At 32.9% G+C, this 20589-nt stretch overlaps 1 protein-coding gene and 1 long non-coding RNA gene across 5 annotated transcripts in view; one reads left to right on the forward strand and one right to left on the reverse strand.

The window, feature by feature from the left end:
- The window catches only part of LOC127729598 (V-type proton ATPase 116 kDa subunit a 1-like), a 46574-nt gene extending 46070 nt beyond the window's left edge, over nt 1-504 (reverse strand). For all 4 annotated transcript variants that reach the window (XM_052237424.1, XM_052237425.1, XM_052237423.1 and 1 more), the window contains exon 1: nt 375-504. The gene's annotated coding sequence lies outside the window, so the exon portion shown is untranslated. The remainder of the gene's footprint in view (nt 1-374) is intronic.
- Nucleotides 505-558: 54 nt separating this feature from the next.
- On the forward strand, nt 559-2213 carry LOC127729608 (uncharacterized). The gene is made up of 2 exons (XR_007994741.1): nt 559-620; nt 1806-2213. It is a non-coding gene; the product is annotated as an uncharacterized LOC127729608 (long non-coding RNA).
- Nucleotides 2214-20589: the final 18376 nt, after the last annotated feature.

The following is a 20589-nucleotide window of genomic DNA, read 5'->3' on the forward strand; positions in this document are numbered from 1 at the left end:
AAACTCTGATCATATGCAAGTGCTACAATAGCATAACAGTGACTTATCTTACTGTGATTTTAGGGGGCTCTACATATTGTCCAAAGGGATTACATAACAGTCAGGATGGAAATTTTTGAACTATACAAACCAACTGATCATATGAAAGCATATAAGTTAGACATTTCTACGACAGTGTTTGCACTGTTCCTTAATGATTCTGAAAAAAGAAAACTTACACAATTTTTTTTTATTAGCAGCTGCTTTTCTAACACGACGAGCATAACATCATACCGGTTGTAATTTTATACTAGCTCACAGATCAAAAACCGAGGTCCGAACCTACCTAAAAGCTGGATGTGGCAGCCTGGGAAATCGTTTTACTAAAGACTTACAAATATGATCCTAGGATTTTTGCATTCTTTGAGTCCTTGAATAGTTCCATACAACAGTCTATGCGAATATCTACATAATTTATTACAAGAAAGCACGTCTTTTCGTCATATGACAACAACGTCACCAATCAATGACTGAAGAACTTTAAAGGGAGATAACAAATCAAAATAGTTCTTTCCTAATTAAAAATTAAAGGGCCCTTAAGGTCATATCAGTTACAAACAAGTGAAAAAGACACAAAAAAGGTAAACATAAATATTCATTGACATTACATGCAATTAACATCATTATATGATTTATCTAAAGAAATACAATATTTGTGAAAGGAGAGCCAGCTGGGTGAAAGAAAGATAACTCCACTCTTAAATATTCTATGTGAACTTATTTAGATATTGCACAAATCCATAAGATACTAGTTCATACCTAAAAATAGATAATTCATTTAAAGGTTGTATAAAAACAAGTACTAAAAACTACTTTGAAAATTGGATTTATAGGCTTATAAGATGCAAACCGTGTGTCAATTTGGTAAATTTATCAGTTTCCAAATTTTTGTCTCGCTCCAAAACTTATTTGATAACATGTCTACAGTAAATTTAGCTGCGCTTGTTTGATATATTTTCGGAGTTTTATTAAGGTTTTTTTATGATTAGCGTTTTTTTATTTTAAGAATTTAGATTTAACTCTTAAACCAAGGAATATTAATTTATACAATTCCGTACTAAAACCAATGTTTAACCAATTGCATCAGCACATTGCTCAAAACCTACAAAGCAAAATTAAAAAAATACTGATTCTGAAAAATTAGATTAAAGTTTTTGTAATATATAGATGAAAGTGGAACGTACACCTTATGTTGACCAACTTTCTATGAAATCATGGCTGATCGATCTATTAGAAATGAGACTATTTAAGCTCTCATACTGTGATCTCGGAAGAGGGAGATATACGTCATAGAAATAAAAGATTTTGTAAAGAATGTTTGCAAAATAAATGATTGCAAACGAAAAACCACTTGTGCGAACAACATTTCACTCTAGAGTGGCCAGAGTTGTATAAAAGAGAGGCGTAAGATAACAAAGGGATATTCAAACTCATAAGTCGAAAAAAAAACCAACTGACAATGCCATGGCAAAAAAAAAGAAAAAGACCAAAAGATAAACAACAGTATACAAAACACAACATAGAAAACTAAAGACTGAGCAACACGAGCCCCACCAAACACTGGTGTAACATTATAGGTGTGAAATTGACAAAATAAACTTGTATACGTCACCTATTGATATTATAGTTGCAAGTCATATATTGCATGCCGTATAACAATGCAATGTGCTTCGTATTCAGCCTTTACCGATCTTTATAATAATTATTGTGTTTGTGCTAATAAATATTGTCTATTATCTTTAATATGTCATTTTATTCATTTTTAGAGAAAAAGCCTACTCCTACTCCATGGTCCATGACTTTCTATGACACATTCTACAATTTCAAGCACTATTAGCTTTTATGTTCTTCTGTTGAGCAAATATGCGCAAATTTAACCAAAAGACTGGAAAATTAGAATCATTGCAGGCTGGGACTAATAGACGTATTTTACATTTGAATGCATTACTTAAAGACACACACAATTTCCGTTATCCTCTATACCTCAAAAGTCCTTCAAACAAAAGTTGATAGATAGATGTCTGACTGTAAATCCGATAAAACGAAAATCTAAATTAAGCCGGAAACTGAAATTTAATTATAAAGTGTTGTCAACCTTGTTCTTACTACCGTAACTTTCTTTTTATTATTTAATGTTATCTTTTATTGTTAGATAAAATTTAACTACAACTTTATATTTTGTCTGTCTTTTGTCTACAGAAGCCATGTTTGAAAATATCCTTTTATTTAATTAAAAAAAAAATATATCAGCATAAGATACCGCAGGCAGAATAAAAACTTATAAGTCGATGAAAGACCGACAGAATTGTGACAAAAGACGAGAAACGACGAAAAGCGCCAGCAAACTAGTTTAACCCCGCCACATTATATATGTGCCTCGGTCCAAAGTCCGGAGTCTGTAGTTCAGTGGTTGTCGTTGGTTCATTTCTGTCATATTTGTTTTTCGCAAATTGTTTTGTTATAAATTATCCACATTCGAGGAAAATACGATTGGAGAATGGCTTAGACAATTTACTGACATAGATCTGGGACATAATATATTAGTATATTAGTCCCAGCATAGATATATTCCATAAGCGTCAACCAACTCACGATGGCGTACATACAACTTCCGAAGGAATGACTTCAACTTAACAACTTTGAATCCTTGGTTCAATAAGCAACCCTCTATCAAGGAAATCATGATAGGAAACACTAGCCCTGGAATATCGTGTCATGAAATGTTGCTACACAGAAATGGAAAGTGTACAATGGTTAAGTTGAATTCATCTCTTTTGTTATAAAGTTAAGCTCTCATCCGACCCATATTGTGTATTTCTAGATGTAAGTCAATGTAATTTGTGAATATATCAACACGGTCACAAAAGTTTGATTTATTCAATAAACGGACATCATCGTAGCGCAATATGAAGTATTTTTTCTTGAGAAGCCTATTTCATTTTAGGTGAACTTTGCTTTAGGGAATTGGCATATATTTGGCGTTTATAAAAAAAGAGGCGGAAGAAACCAACAGGAGAATCAAAACTCATCAGTCGAAAAAAAGACTACAAAAATTATCTGATAACGAAAAACGAATAAAAGACAAACAGTCTAAAAAAAATCAAAACAGAAAACTAAAGACTGAACAACACGAACCCCACCAGAAACCGGGGATGATCTCAGGTGCTCCGGAAGGATGAGCATATCCTGGTATACATGTGGCACCCGTCATGTTGCTCATATAAATACAAATTCGGTGATAAGTCTCATTCGGTGATGAAACATTCGAGGAAAAGAGGACGGGAATGTGGTAACGACTTTGAGTAGTTTTAATCATTATAAAAAAAATACAATTTATGAAAAGTTGATTTATCATTGTGGTTTTTTTAATGAAGGAACTTGAGATATTATAAGTATTAAATATTACCTGAAGCAGACAAAAAACTCCATTTTAAAACAATTTATCTTTTTGTCCTCACAAAACTACCTCAATGCTATTTTATTCAATCTGTTGAAATGATCATTAAATTTGTTTTACATCCCTTTTATTAACCATTTTTACAACTTTAAAGTAAACTCATATAAGGTTTGATTAATAGCCATGGGAAAGGATAAATTTGTAATGTCACTCGAAGTCGGAATATGTTCTAAATTTGTCAGACATTACTTGGTCATGATTTACGACTCGGACTTTAAATATTCATAAAACAAGACCAAGTATACCCAGTCTGTGGAAGGTGCATGGGAATCCACAAAAAAAACGTTTCTTTTGTGGAGTAGCGATATTTTCTATTGTAAACGAGATGCATTGTGGGAAAATCGCAGACGAATGTTTTCATTTGTAAGAAAGAAAGAAGATTTTTCGGTGAATTGTTGTTTTTACCTTTTTAAAACAGAGACGTATTCAACAGGACATACGTCTATATAACTATCCATGAATTGTGTACATCTAATCCCAAGTATGTTGTTTTTATACGAGAAAACCTGCATATGAATTAAATGAAGCCTATTTGCACAATCTAAAATTCAAAAGTGTACAAATACTATGACAATCATGTAGCAAAGACGGTGGCATACACATTTAATGTGTTCGGTTCCATTCTACGTCATAGACGCGTGTAGTAGAATAATACTGTTATATTTTATTATATGAGTGCGATATTTTCATAGTAGAAAAGCGATGTTTATTTTATTATGAAAAACTGATAAATGCTATATTTTTTTCATAGAAATGCGATATTTTTTTCATATGAAAAAACAATTACAATAATATGGCACAATTCATTCCAAACAAACAAGACATCGGCAATAACTCATCGGTGGTATAGGAAAATTATCGCTGGCACTGAAATTTTGTACCTGTTATAAAATAAGGAGATGTGGTATGAGACAACTATCGGCAATATGACGTGGGTTTAAGCAATTGTATGTCACCACGCGGCCTTCAACAATTTTGCAAAAAACGCATAACGCCGGTATACAGTCAGATAAAGGTTCCGACATGACAAAATGATGTGAAACAATTAAAAAAAACCTCCAACGTTCCGATTCATGACAAAGGAATAAACGATAAACAGATATAATAAACAGCAACCAGTAACAACCACTGCATTGCAGCTTCCTGATTTGGGACAGGCACATACATACTGTGGTGGGGTTAAAATGTTTGGGAGCACTCAAACCTCCCCTTTATCTGCATATGACCGCACTGTAAAAAATATCAAGTATTGGAAATGACTTGACTGCTCATATCGGCACGAAGCACAAAACAACTAACGTAAAGACACAAAGTACCTATCTAACGGTACTCGAAGTTACTGAAAACTTGTAAAAAGCAATAACATCTAATAAATAAATCATGTTCTTCCAGATTTAAGTATCAATAAGTACACATCCAATGTATATATATAGTTTAAAGACGCCGTAAACAGTCTGAGAAAAGCATGCCTTGTGCAATGCCAAAATATAAGTACAATATATCGATAGGATATTGGACCATAAGTTTTCATAACTGTATAGCGACATATTCAGTAATGTTTTAATTTACCAAAAACAAAATTAATTAAAGTCATATGAGACGAGTTTCTTTAAATTATAATGTTAAGAAAATTGTTGAACCAATGCGTGTATGTAAACTAAAGTAATTCCTTTGTGCATGATTTTTTTTTATTACGAAGTCATAAAGTATAATCGAAAAAAATGCTTCATTCAGTGAAACTTTGCCTGCTAGTTAGCTTTCGGGTTTAATAGCCGAAGTTAAACGATCGTAACCCTAATAAACAAGCAACACATAATCCTAGAGCACGTGAAAAATAAGTGAAATTATATATATAGACATGCAATAGAGCGATGTTTATTTGTTTTCAATTATTTCCATGTGCTTCCATTTGTTAATTAAACTTTGATATAACAGTTGTTAAATTATTTTGTGTATTAAATGTTCTTCTTTCAAAATCAATTAACAGTATCTAAATTCCACGTATGTTTACCTTTTCTTTCATCACGGGTTTCCCCTCGCTCTTGCGCTGTGCGGTTGCCGAAGTACTAACGAGAGGTCTCGTGGTTAAAATCGCTGCATACGGAAAAACAATCGTCGAATCAGAGTACGGAAGACTTTGAAGTTTTTATAAGATAAATATTTTTTTTAAATAAACGGTTCACATGTTTAATAGTAAAACTTATCATCAGCTCAGTAGTCAGTACTTCGGTACTAAAATGATTTATAACAAACCTTTCTAAAATTGTCCGTTTATAAATTCAGAAATTGATAAGAAACTAAGGTTTCAACTCCCTCAGGCAAAGTTGAACTCAGATGGAATTGGCAATTATTTTTATGTCTTTTTGTGGTCACATAGTTCATGTTATTCATTTGTTTTAGCCACAAGTATATAGAATATATTCAACTTTTTTTTTCAAAACGACCTTGAAAGGCAGGTAATTATCGATTTCAGACTATTGATTTATTGTAATAAACAGTAGGTACAATGTATAGTGTCCGGCTGGGATTATGGCATGGTATTGGTTGCAAAAATTTGATATTTTTCATTTAAATGCAATATTTCTTATTTAATTGTTATATTTCTTCATTTAAATGCAAAATTTTTTTATTTGAATGGTATAATTTTTCATTTAAATGCAATATTTTTTATTCAGATGGTATAATTTTTCATTCAAATGGTATAATTTTTCATTCAAATGGTATAATTTTCGTTCAAATGCAATATTTTTAATTCAATTGGTATAAAATGCCATTTGAATGCAATATTTTTTATTCAATTGGTATAGTAGTTTTTTTATTTATATGCAATAATTGCATTATTGGAAATTCTTTGACGTCATAAGGGAGCTACTATTTGATTTTTATGGGGGGGGGGGGGGGGGGGGGGGGGGGGGGCTAGGATGAACAATTTTGTCCTGCTTTTTTTTTTAGTTGTAATCTCTGTCCTGCCTTTTTATTTTTTACTCTATTCGGTCCTGCTTTTTTTTTTACTAGTTTATCCTGATTTTTTTTACACAAATTGTCATCCTGCCTTTTTTTTTTACTCAAACTCCTGTCCTGTCTTTTTTTTTACTCAAAACTCCTGTCCTGCCTGTTTTTTTCAAATTTCATCCTAGCCCCCACCCCCGTAAAAATCAAATGGTAGCTCCCTAAGGTCAAATTTGCAACAACGTTTGTGGTTGGTCGGTAATTGTTTGGATTTCTCCCCTTTCTTTCTAAACTTGAGTGACCAAGAATTAAAAAACGCGTCAGAATATCGTTCGTGCGAGTTCGTGCACTGGCTGTTAATGCCAATAATGGCTAGGACGAGCAAAAAATGCGAGTGACAAGTAATAATAATTAATTTGACACACAACTTGTTCATGGATAGAAACAGATGACTGGCGCATGGCAAAAACACCTCCAATGAAAACCTTTTCTGAAGAAACTCTCCTACAGTCTACACATTGAAATAAAAAAAAATACATAGCTAGCCCCCCCCCCCCCTCCCCCTTCTAAGTCCAGATACATGTAATCATGACGTTCTTTAGTGCTATATCATTTTTTACTTTTCTTGATACTCAGAGACGTTGCAGGAAGGCACACATGAAAAAAGAATAAAAAGCATCCGGGACGTTACAATTATTTGGACTAAGCCCCCTCTTTTTTACTACATGTAGAAAAAAAATCACCTAATTACGACAGCAGAACCAGAAACCCACAAGTAGAGACATAAGCTGTTATACTCCGGAACTAATTCTTTAATAAAGACAATTCAGGATAAATTGGAACCAGTTACTAGCCCATGTTACATGCAACAATTAATAGTCCTATGACATAGGACTTCACTATTTGAGGCGTGAACTTCATATTTAATACTATCTATAATATGTGCTCTCATGTCTTATGCTGCAAATCATTTTACATTTAGGATTCGTTGCTGAGCTTTTTTTTACTGTTCTCGTCTCCGAATCCCTTAAATATATTTTTTTTTCAAGCCCCACAGTAGGTTCAAATTTAGATATTTGTATAGAGATGTATATATATGCGAGTATTGGCAGTAATGGTTATGGTGTGTGTGTGAGGGTAGGTGTTTCAGATCAAAGATCGTTTCTATAATTCTATATCTTTTAGTTTTTACCATTTCACTCTATTATTTATCCTTTGATCTCTATTATATTTGTCCTAAACATGCGTGACATATTTGGCACTGGACATAAGGCAACCAAAAGTCAATCAACGTATTCTGTATATTTCATCATTTCTTTATTATGTTATCTATAGGTTTGGTCCTGCCCCTTATCTATTTTTTTGCACATTAGAGACGACATAAAAAGTTCAATGTATAGGATAAAAAAAACTTAATTCATATAGTTTTTTTTCACTGACCCCCTAAATCCCCCCCCCCCCCCCCCCACCCCTCTTAACTTAATTTGGGAAAAATTGATTGACTAATAAGGATATATATAAAATCGATGTTATTTAAACTAAACTTGCAGCAATTTTGATCCCCCCAAAAACTATTTGAATTAAGTTTTTTATCCTTCATTGATTTTCTGATGTCGTCCCTTATCCTCTCTATGTAAACCCAACTCATGTCCTGATAGATGGTGACTCATGCATAGCATCATTAAAACAAGAAACATATTCATATTATAATAATTAATGGATGCTAGGACTTATAGATAGATGTCATTAGTCCCAGGTCATATAATAAAGTAGGTCTTATAAAAATACAATAGCATTTTAATTTTGATGATTATATATATGTTTATATATTTAATAATGCCATTTTTTTGGAAAAAAGGGTAGGGCAAGGCGTTTTTAAAACATATCAATGGGGCGCGTTTTTTTTTTTGTTCTTCGGAAGTGAGCCAGAAGAAGTCCATTTCTGTTTTTTTTTTTTTGCATTGGGAAGATCTTCTGGCTCTCTTCCACCTATTCTTTTTTGATAGGTTGACGGCAGAGGCACATAACAAACATGGCGTCGTTTAGTCTAAATGAAATTAATAAATTTATGAATGCAGATATATTAGGTACCTGTCTTTGTAAGAATCATGCAGGTTCCTGTTGATGGGCGATTCATGACCCCTCTTCAAATGTCTTTTTATTTTGTTTATGAAGAAGGTATGGTATGAAAATAAGTTTTATATATTATTTTTTTTCTTTTGAACCTTGGTTGCCATGGAAACCATCCTTACAAAATTTTGCCAAAATACGTACAAAAGTAGCCTTTGAAAATTGAAATATAAGAGATTTTAAAGAACCATAGAAATAAAGTTAATCAATACAATCAATGAGTATATTTACAGTATTGACAAACAAAACCCCAAACTATACAAAAAAGTTAAAATTTTGAATTTACTACATAGTTTGTTTCCATAGCAACCATTTAAAAATGTGTTAAAATTCGGAAATGAAAAGTTTCAAAAACTCCTAAATTTTAAATCTGTTTATCTCCCAAGACCAACAATACAATTACATGTCAGTGACAAATTTTGAAAGACAACATTCTATATATTCATAAAATAAAAAGAAAGTCGTGTGTTTTTTTTTCTTTAAAAAAATAATTTTAGTCAAAAATTGTCAATTTTCACCAAAATTCAGATTACCAAACAGATGAATAATCAAACATTTTGAACTTAAAAAGCTAAAATATTCCATTTGTATGTGCAATTCTGACACACATTTGTTAATTTTAAACTGGAATATATGATTAATGAAGATATACTTGTACAAAACGAAAACCCATCACTCTGGGTATGGTGCACCCCCCTTTTTTTGGAAAAAAAAAGCATTTTTTTCAAAATTATATAAAATTTGTTGAAAAAAATGTAGAATCTTATTGTGTTTACTTGTGAACTAAGCATTTTAAGAATTTTAGCATAACATTACTTCTATAGTTATATGTAAGATTTCTCAGAGGGGCGTAAAGGGGTATCTGCACGGAAGAACGCGAAATAAAAATGCCATTTCACGATGAACGAACAATTAAAAATTTCTTGCACGTTGATCTTTTTACCGATTTCACGAAACACGGTGAATACCGATCCTTTTTCACGGCTGCACGTAAAATAAAAATGACAAAACACGTTGCACGAAAATAACCCTTTACCACCCTCTTCTCAGAAGTTTGAAAAAAATGGTAATACGCATAACCCGTTGTCGTGCCTGGGATTGATGCTGTTAGTGAAAAAGAATGATATTGAACTCCAAAAATATTTAAGTCTGTGTATAAAAATAAGAGGATGTGTTGTAATTGCCAATGAGACAACTCTCCGCAAGAGACCAAATGACATAGAAATGAACAACCACAGGTCATCGTACAGCCTTCAACAATGAGCATAACATGATTGTCTGTAAAACAAATCTTAATGAAAAATTAAAAAAAAAAATGCCCTAGACTAAGATCTGCTAAACAAGAATGCACACCCTGAAATGTCTAGTTGGTTTTATTTATCAATGAATTACTTTTGAAACTCTGTTATATAAAGATTTTAATACAAGTATCATATTAACTTAACATTATCAATGTTCTAAGAAAATGAGGTCAGGGTAAGATGAACTATGTCAGACAGACGAAAGAGAGAGAACGGAAACGAAAAATTCAGCAATTTTTCCATTTTAAAAGGGGCATAACTCATTAACAGTACAAGTGACACCAATAAAATTCAAACTAGATCTGTATTTTATGGTAATAAGCATTGTGTAAAAGTTTCAAAACATTTGGTTGTGGCTAACTTAAGTTAGAGAACGGAAGAAAAAAGTCAGCAATTTTTATATTTGTAAAGGTGTAGAAAACTAGAACGGACGTACTTATGAACAAGGGTACAATTTAATGCACCCTTCGCTACGGTGGGGGCATACAAATTCTACGTGTTCTATCTGAGGAAATATATACCAACGATCTATCTTAAACTGTGCAAGACTTTGTCAATGTTTGTATGGTATATGATGGAAAAGGACAGCTTGTCTATCAATTTTTTTTTAAATAACCTAACTGAATTATTATTTGTATAAGGCAGAGTTATAGCATCTTTATAGTTCTCAAAACATATTCTCCTTGTGGGCCTTGAGGAAAATTTGCTGGTCCTAAATAGTATATACTGTTTTGATTCTCAAAACCTTAGGACCACAATGTGCAAAGATCATTCATGGAGTTTTGCTCAATTTTATCAATTGTTATATTTGCACATTTGTATGCCCCTGCCGTGGCGGAGGGGGCATTAAGGTTTACCATTGTACGTCCCAAAGTTGGTTTCTGTTCTCTAACTTTAGTTTGACTCAAGCAAATGTTATGAAACTTAATCACATTGCTTATTACCACAAAACACAGACCAAGTTTGAATTTTGGTGGTGTCACTTTAACCGTTCTAGAGTTATGCCCTTTTACAAATAGAAATATTGATGTATTTTTCGTTTCCGTTCTCTAACTTTAGTTTGTCTTTACCAAATGTTATTTAAATTATACACAATGCTTAAAACCACCAAATACAGATCAAGTTTGAATTTTGGTGGTGTCACTTTTACTGTTCTAGAGCCATGCCTGTTTACAAAGGGAAAAGGTTGCTGAATTTTTCGTTTCTTTTTTCGTTTCTTTAGTTTGCCTCAACCAAATGTTATGAAACTTTTACACAATACTTATGACCACAAAACTTACATAAAGTACACTTTTGGTTAGTGTCACTTTTACCGTTCTTCAGTTATGTCCGTTTATAACTTTTATGATATGCAAGCGGGAGCATCATCTGTGTCCAAGGGACACATTCCGCATTTATTTCAAGCTCTTTTTCATAAGTTAGATTCATTATATATTATATTAGAAAAGAAAGAACGGTTCTGTAGTTCTTCTTCAATTTCAATTTTGACACAGTTAAATCGACATAGTGGCAAATAAGTTTTTGCATAAAGGTTTCGATACATGTCGAATTACATGGGAGGTAAATAGTAACAGCCATTATGTGTACATAATCTGACTCTACGCAATAGTATACTAGTCAACAAAAGAAACGATACAAGGCAATGTATTAAACTTTCCATATATAATGAAATTGGAACACTGTATCATACTTAATAACTGTCCCATTGGTCTAATTTTTACAGAGTGTTATTTTCTTATCAAAACCACTAATTTAAGACAAAAGACCGATTTTTTGTTTTTTTTAATTTTTTTTGCCAAAAAAATAATAATCAATATTATAACTTAAAATTTTAAACTTAAACATGGTCTGCTTAAAATTTTGATAGGCGTCCGTCCTTGTGTCCATCTGGCTGTCCGTGTGTCTGTCTGTCCGATCCTTGCAGCGCTCTCACATGTACAAATCTTGTCAGATTTTTACGAAACTAATACTTTAGGTTAATATAAGCAACATCTCAAACAAGTTATATGAGCTGCGTCGGATAGAAATCGACCTTATGCACATTAATATCAATATATCTATTAACCTACCTCGGGATCAAAAATCTCTACGGAAAGTCTGTTACTGTTTGAAAATTGAGTTGTTATAAGAACCCTACAAACCAGACTGACATTTATCTTTTATTTCGTATTTGAATGTTCCATAATTAATCAAAGTCGTATACATGCATGTACACGTACAAATGTATATGTGTACTTGCATAAGGTCGATTTCTATCCGACGCAGCTCATATATTGGTGGCCAATCGACTTTTTTCAGAGTTATTACCCTTAAAAATATAAAAATTTATGGAAAGTGGCCTCGTTAGCGCTCTCGAGGGTACAAGTTGTTTATTTTTCAGTATATTTCTGATAGAACGGACGTAGTTTTTTAGCTCACCGTTCCATCACTTGGCGTCCGTCGTTGTCCGTCAGGTGTTAACTATTTCAAACATCTCCTCTGAATCCACTGAACTAATTCCAGCCAAACTTAAGCTGAATGATCCTTAGGATATCTGAATAAAGTTTGAGTTTTATTTTCTATTTTGTCAAAAAACATGGCCGCCATGGCTAAAAATAGAACAGAGGGGTAAAATGCAGTTTTTGGCTTATATCTCAAACACTAAAGCATTTAGAGCAAATCTGATGTAGGTAAACATGTTCATTAGGTCAAGTTCTATCAGCCCTAAAATTTTCAGATGAATCTAACAACCCATTGTTGGGTTGCTGCCACTGAATTGGTAATTATAAGGAAATTTTGCAGTTTTTGGTTATAATTTATTATCTTGGATATTATTAATGACAAAGATAAACTGTAAACAACAAAAAAGATCAGCAAAGAAAGATCTTCAAATAAGTTTAATGACCAAAATTGTCAATTGACCCCTTAAGGAGTTATTGCCCTTTAAAGATTGTTTTCACAATTTGTTCATCTAGTTTGCTTACTTTAAAAAATCTTCTCCTGAAACTGCTCAAACTTGGGAGTATTTAGTATAAATTTTGTATTTTATTTCCTTGTAATTCAAGAAACATAGCCACTATGGCTTAAATGAAACATAGGGGTAAAATGCATTTTTTTTGCTTTTGGAGAAAATATGACAGATACAAAGAACATTTAGATGGAATTTTTAAGCCACTCATAGATATATATTGAAAAGCATAAATAATCATTGATAAAAGATTTAACCAAAATATTACAGGTGATCGATTCAGGTTCTTGAGAGCCTCTTGTTTAGAGTTAAAATTTATTTAAAGACAGTCTGAGACTAAGTTTTTATACGACCGCAAACATTTTTGCGGTCGTATATTGGTATGACGTTGGCGTCGTCGTCGTCTGGCGTCGTCCTGCGTCGTCCGAAGACACATTGGTTTTCGCACTCTAACTTTAGTTTAAGTGAATGGATCTCTATGAAATTTTACCATAAGGTTCAATACCACAAAAGGAAGGTTGGGATTGATTTTGGGGGTTATGGTACCAACAGTTAAGGAATTAGGGGCCAAAAAGGGGCCACAAATAAGCATTTTTGTAACTTCCAGACATAACTTGTGTGTTAGTGTATGGATCTCTCTGGCATTGTACCACAAGGTTCCATATCATACAGGGAATGCTGGGATTGATTTTGGGGGTAATTGCCTCAAAATATTAGGAATAAGGGGCAAAAAAAGGGGCAAAAAACAAGCATGTTTCTAGTTTCATGACAATAACTTGTGTGTAAGTGTATGGATCTTTATGAAATTGTACTACAAGGTTCCATATCACAAAGGGAAAGCTGGAATTGAGTTTGGGGGTAATTGCCCAAAACGTTTAGGAATAAGGGGCCAAAAAGGGGCCAAAAATAAGCATTTTTCTAGTTTCCAGACAATAACTTGTGTGTTAGTGTATGGATCTCTCTGACATTGTACCACAAGGTTCCATATCACACAGGGAATGCTGGGATTGATTTTGGGGGTAATTGCCTCAAAATATTAGGAATTAGGGGCAAAAAAAGGGGCAAAAAACAAGCATTTTTCTAGTTTCATGACAATAACTTGTGTGTAAGTGTATGGATCTTTCTGAAATTGTACTACAAGGTTCCATATCACAAAGGGAAAGCTGGGTTTGAGTTTGGGGGTAATTGCCCTAAAAGTTTAGGAATTTGGGGCCAAAAAGGGGCCAAATAACACATTTTTTTAGTTTCCAGACAATAACTTGTGTTCAAGTGAATGGATCTCTCTGAAATTGTACTGCAAGGTACCATACCACAAAGGGAAGGCTGGGATTGAGTTTGGGGGTGATGAATCATAAGGGGGTTCAAAAAATTTGGGGGGGGGGATTTTTTTTTTTTCCTTTTTTTTTCTTTTTTTCCTTTTTTTTTTTCTTTTAAAATTTTCCATTTTAAGTTGGTTATTTCTGATTTATATTTAAAAGCAAATAATAATGATATGGTAGGAGATACACACCAAACAGGATGTGTAAATTATTATATAATAAGTATTGTGCAATAGCAAGAAATTTTCAACTGCACAGTATTGCACAATAGCAAGAAATCTTCAATTACACAGTATTGCACAATAGCAAGAAATCTTCAATTGCACAGTATTGCACAATAGCAAGAAATATCCAATAGCACAATATTGCGCAATAGCAAGAAATTGTCAATTGTACAGTATTGCGCAATAGCAAGAAATATTCAATTGCACAGTATTGTGCAAAAGAAGATACTTCGTATAAATTGCTTATTTCTTGACCAATTTCAATGGGGTTTTGGGGCCCCGTTTTTAAATTGGTCCACATTGAGGTCCAAAGGGTCCAAAATTAAACTTTGTTTGATTTCATCAAAAATTGAATTATTGGGGTTCTTTGATATGCTGAATCTAACCGTGTATTTAGATTCTTAATTTTTGGTTCCGTTTTCAAATTGGTCTACATTGAGGTCCAAAGGGTCCAAAATTAAACTTAGTTTGATTTTAACAAAAATTGAATTCTTAGGGTTCTTTGATATACTGAATCTAAACATGTATTTAGATTTTTTATTATGGGCCAAGTTTTCATGTTGGTCCAAATCGGGGTCCAAAATTAAACTTTGTTTGATTTCAACAAAAATTGAATATATGGGGTTCTTTGATATGCTGAATCTAACCATGTATTTAGATTTTTGATTTTTGGGCCCCGTTATCAACTTTGTTCACATTGAGGTCAAAAGGGTCCAAAATTAAACTTTTGTTTGATTTCATCAAAAATTGAATTCTTGGGGTTCTTTGATATGCTGAATCTAACCATGTATTTAGATTTTTGATTTTTGGGTCCCCTTATCAACTTTGTTCACATTGAGGTCAAAAGGGTCCAAAATTAAACTTTGTTTGATTTCATCAAAAATTGAATTCTTGGGGTTCTTTGATATGCTGAATCTAACCATGCATTTAGATTTTGGATATTGGACCATAATAGGTAAATGTCCAATTTAAAATTTTTAAGTTCTTAGACCACATTCATTCCGTGTCAGAAACCTATGCTGTGTCAAATATTTAATCACAATCCAAATTCAGAGCTGTATCAAGCTTGAATGTTGTGTCCATACTTGCCCCAACTGTTCAGGGTTCGACCTCTGCGGTCGTATCAAGCTGCGCCCTGCGGAGCATTTTATTTTGACATAGACTGAAATAAAACTTAAACAGAGGCTAATTTTCAAGACCATGAAATAGCATCTAAAAATTTCAATTTGCACAAAACAAGTGTATTTCATGTATTTAGGGACGCAGCAATCCTTCATTCAGTCATCAGCCTTTCGGCTGTTTTCTGTTGTTTGGTTGGGTTGTTGTCTCTTTGACACCTTCCCCATTTCTGAAAAAAATCTAATATCTAAAAATGGGGAAGGAGGTACTATCATTGCCCTAACCCTTTGAAGAAATTTCATGCTTCAATGCTCAAAATGTTCAGAATTTAATACCATCTTTCTTTTAATTTTTGATAAATTTTATAATTTTGAAAAAAATGATTTTTTTTCAAAAAAAAGGAGGGAGGGGGGGGGGGGGGGGGGCACCATGCCCAGAGAGAAAAGTTTCATTATCTACCAACATATCTCTATCAATAATATATTCTCATTTATAATTACTAAATTTGTGTCAGAAATGCACATATAAAAGGAATGATTTAGCTTTTAAGTTCAAAATGTTTGATTATTCATCTGTTTGGCAATCTGAATTTTGGTGAAAATTGACAAATTTGCCTCAAATTATTTTTTTAAAGAAAAAAAAAACACACGACTTTCTTTTTATTTTATGAATATATAGAATGTTGTCTTTAAAAATTTGTCAATGAAATGTCATGGTATTGTTGGTCTTGGGAGATAAACAGATTTAAAATTTAGGAGTTTTTGAAACTTTTCATTTTCGAATTTTAACACATTTTTAATGGTTGCTATGGAAACAAACTATTTGGTAAATTCAAAATTTTAACGTTTTTGAATAGTTTGGGGTTTTGTTTATTAACAATGTAAAAATCCTAATTGTTTTTATTGATTAACTTAATTTCCATGGGACTTTAAATTCCCTTATTTAAAATTTTCAAAAGGGTCTTTTTTTCACATATTCAGGCAAAATGTTGTTTTGATGGTTACTATGGCAACGGGCAATATACAGGGGAAATAAAGACAGAATTTTACGTATCTACCAAAGTTCTTATGATATAGGGTCAAACAAATTACTTCTGTGACATGTCATGAATCACCCTCTGCATGATTTTTACAAAGACAGGTACTTATCTAATGTGAGCTGTTTTATAAACGTTTTTATCATATACTTGTATAAAATATTACTAAAATTTTACAGTTCAATAATATGGAAAGCCTCAGCTGTCATATATTAGATATTTACAAAACGTTATGCTGAAGCTTAAAATGTAAAGTTAAGACAGCGTGATGTTGAATTGAGTCATCAAAATGCTAAATCTAAATTACAATATGCTAAGTTGAATTTGCACAATGTTGACTTGCAATGACAAGTGCTTTAGTCGTGATAGTATAATGATAAGTCACGATGTTGTGATGATATGCCAAACACACGTAACGTTGGGTTTAAAGTACATGATGTGAAGTTGACGTTGCATGATGTTAGCTTGCAGATGGATACTGCTCAGTCATACAATTCGATAGCTATGATAACAAATAAAATGAATAGCTAAAATGTATGGTGCTGACATGTTATTAATAAATGTTGAGCTGAGAATGTACGATGTTATATCATTGTGATATTACGATAGGTCTATCATGCCATCTGTTGATTTAAAACACCATGATGCACAGTTGAAAGTACATGATGTTAAGTTAAGATAACACGATGCTACACTACTATATTGAAACGAAAGGCTTACCATACAATTTGTTGACTTAAAACAACACGATGCAACGTGTTAAGCTAAGATGCTCACTTGAAACTACACGACGTACAGTTGAAATTTTGTAATGTTGAGTTACGATAGTACGATTTTATATCATTATAAAGTCACAATAGGCTTATTATACAATTTGCTCATTTAAAACTACACAACGTACAGTTGAAAGTACGTGATGTTAAGTTAAGATGGCACGTTGTTATATCATTAGAATGTCACGATAGGCTTACCACACGATATGCTCGTTTAAAACTACACGACGTACAGTTGAAAGTACGTGATGTTGAGCTATGATAGCAATATCTTATGTCATAATAATATCACGGTAGGCTTGCCATACAATATGCTTATTTAAAACTACACGACGTACAGTTGAAAGTACGTGTTGTTCAGCTAAGACAGCACGATGTTATATCATTATAATGTCACGATAGGCTTATTATATAATTTGCTCATTTTAAATTACACCACGTACAGCTGAAAGTGCGTGATGTTAAGCTAAGATAGCACGTTTTCATATCATTAGAATGTCACGAGAGGCTTACCACGCGATATGCTCATTTAAAACTACATGATTTTCAGTTGAAACTAGATGATGTTAAGCTAAGATAGCATGTTGTTATATCATTTGAATGTCACGATAGGCTTACCATACAATATGCTCATTTAAAACTACACAACGTACAGTTGAAAGTATGTGATGTTGAGCTATGATAGCACGATGTTATATCATAATAATATCCCGATAGGCTTGCCATACACTATACTCATTCAAAACTACACGACGTACAGTTGAAAGTACGTGTTGTTGAGCTAAGATAGCACGATGTTATATCATTATGACGTCACGAGAGGCTTATCATACAATGTGTTGACTTGAAACTACACGATGTAAATTTGAAGTAGTTTGGTCTTGACTTGAAACAGTAAAATGTTAAGTTATAAAAACAGAAGGTAAAGTCAAAATAAAACAATGATAGGATGACATATACTTGTGCAGAGTTGAAGATTTTTGGTGTTGACTTCGAATATAGTACAAATATTAGCTCGGTTTATGTTAAATTGAAAGACAATAATGATGCGTAAAACATTACAGAATTATGTGAATTGAAACTGCAATTCTATGGAAAAGAATAAGGGACAAATCCCCAGGATTTTTTCTTCTTCATTTGCAAGTTCGGAGGCAAAATGATATACAAAGAACGTTTTCCATAAATTCATAAAACAAATGAATTATCCATCGCTATGTATTACACTTGAATACAGTTTTGCCGTATATTTTACATGTTTTGTTTAGATTTTTTTTTTATGATTAAAAACCAGACTTTTTTTATGAACAATATTTAAGAAAATATTTATCTATGTTGTGTGTTAATATATACAACATTATATTGTGCTTATAAGACTTATGATTGTGAGGGTCAAATTTTACTCATATAAAATCACATCTATGAAAGAGTTATCGGAGAACTTGTATTTACCACTCCCGTATTCCCCCGAAATAAAACATAAAAATCTGGAGTCTTAATCTTAAAAAACAAAGATCAACTAATATGACAAATAATAAGGACTGAGAGTGTCAGAGCTATATGAGAATGTGACTCCCCCCCCCCCCCCCCCACCGCCCCCCCCCCCCCCCCCCCCCCCCGGCCTTGTTAGAGGTATCTGAAAATTTGAATTTTCTTTTCCACGAAATCAAACAAAAAGAATTGATAGGTGGAAGAATCCTACTGCATGGGGCCAACCCAAATATAAAGTATGGTAGATTCTGTTGTATACTTTCCGCTTATACATGAAGTCTATATGAAACCTAATGAAATTTGACCTAGAGCCTCCAGTCTAAATCGTCAACTTTAAAAAAAACAAAACAAAAAAAAACATCATTTACAGCAGTGCCAACCATTTTTCCAGCACCAAGTAAGATAGTGCCCAGGTTTATGTATATATCCACTCGGAGAATATTTCATTTTTTTTTAAATTGGTAAAGTCATTAATGGACAATGACTCCTATAACTTATAATAAGAAGCCAATAGACCAGTTTCACATAAGCGACTTATCAACCCTGCTCTCGAAATCAAATGCGCGTTTTAGTTTAAATCCCGCGATAATTAACGATATCATACGTGACAGGGGGCTAACTTACCCGAATAATTCGGTCGGTATATTCCGCTGATCTACGATTGCTTCATTAACGCAAGTAGGAGAGATCGATTACGGGGAGGGACTGAATCATTCGGGTTAGGGGCTATCCAATTTACCCTTATATTTGGCAGCACAATAATAAATACCGATAATACACATCTCTCTCTTGGTGTGTGCTGGAGGCAGGTAAACAGATGATACCAGTACACAGTATGTTTGTCACGGCGAACGTAGCTATTATGTATTGTACATATACAGGGATTTTAAACGTGTAGAAAGACATGCACATTAGATTTTTGTAACAAATGATGTAGTTTTTTTTTAATTTTTATTATACAGCTGTCATTACTTATATTGATTAACCAGCATGCGTTCATGTATACATTTACTTCCTCATAACATATTGTATTTCAACGCTCTAACATTTTGAGTGTCTCTAAGAACAAGTACTAGTAATTCAATTATATATTCTTTAGAACATGTATTTGGTTTTATAAATAGAAAATGTGGACATATCCTTCGGACGTAGTACTAGTAAAATCCTTGTTATGTAAAAATTATCTATTTTCTTATTCTGATTAATAATGAATGAATTTACATTAAGATATCATTATCAGTAATTGAATATCCTGCTTTACCATAAAATAAGATCATAATTGCTGAATGACCCCCTCCTGAATTATTAAAATATATCTAGTTGCATTAACCGTAATATCTCAGTGTAAATTATGTACATGTATCTTATACAGAAACAGGGTTTACATTTTTAACATCTGTATTACAAAATGCAGGAAATAATTGTGTACAAAAGTTAAATAAATTTTTCGCGCAGCAAAAAAAGAAAAAGAATGCGTAGCAACTGGGACATTAAATCGTGATTGACAGTATAATATTCCCAGGTAGCAACAGATGACGATGAATATTCAATCCGAAAAAATTCTTCTGTCTTCCGTCAGAATATCATATGGTCGTCCCCTTTTCAGCAACTGTATGGAGAAAAGGGTCATTTTTATCAATTGTCACCTGGTGAGATTGTACAAGGTAAAACTAGGATTCCACATGGCTAAGGTGTTAATTGACTTCTTAATTGATCAGTGACCTAATATATGGATATGAAGTGACCCCCGCTTATTTTTTCTATGTTATTCTTCCCGCTAAGTGAACGACCTCAGCGGGAATCCAAG

The sequence above is a fragment of the Mytilus californianus genome, unplaced genomic scaffold, assembly GCF_021869535.1.
Source record: "Mytilus californianus isolate M0D057914Y unplaced genomic scaffold, xbMytCali1.0.p SCAF_2, whole genome shotgun sequence".
Taxonomy (NCBI): Eukaryota; Metazoa; Mollusca; class Bivalvia; order Mytilida; family Mytilidae; genus Mytilus; species Mytilus californianus.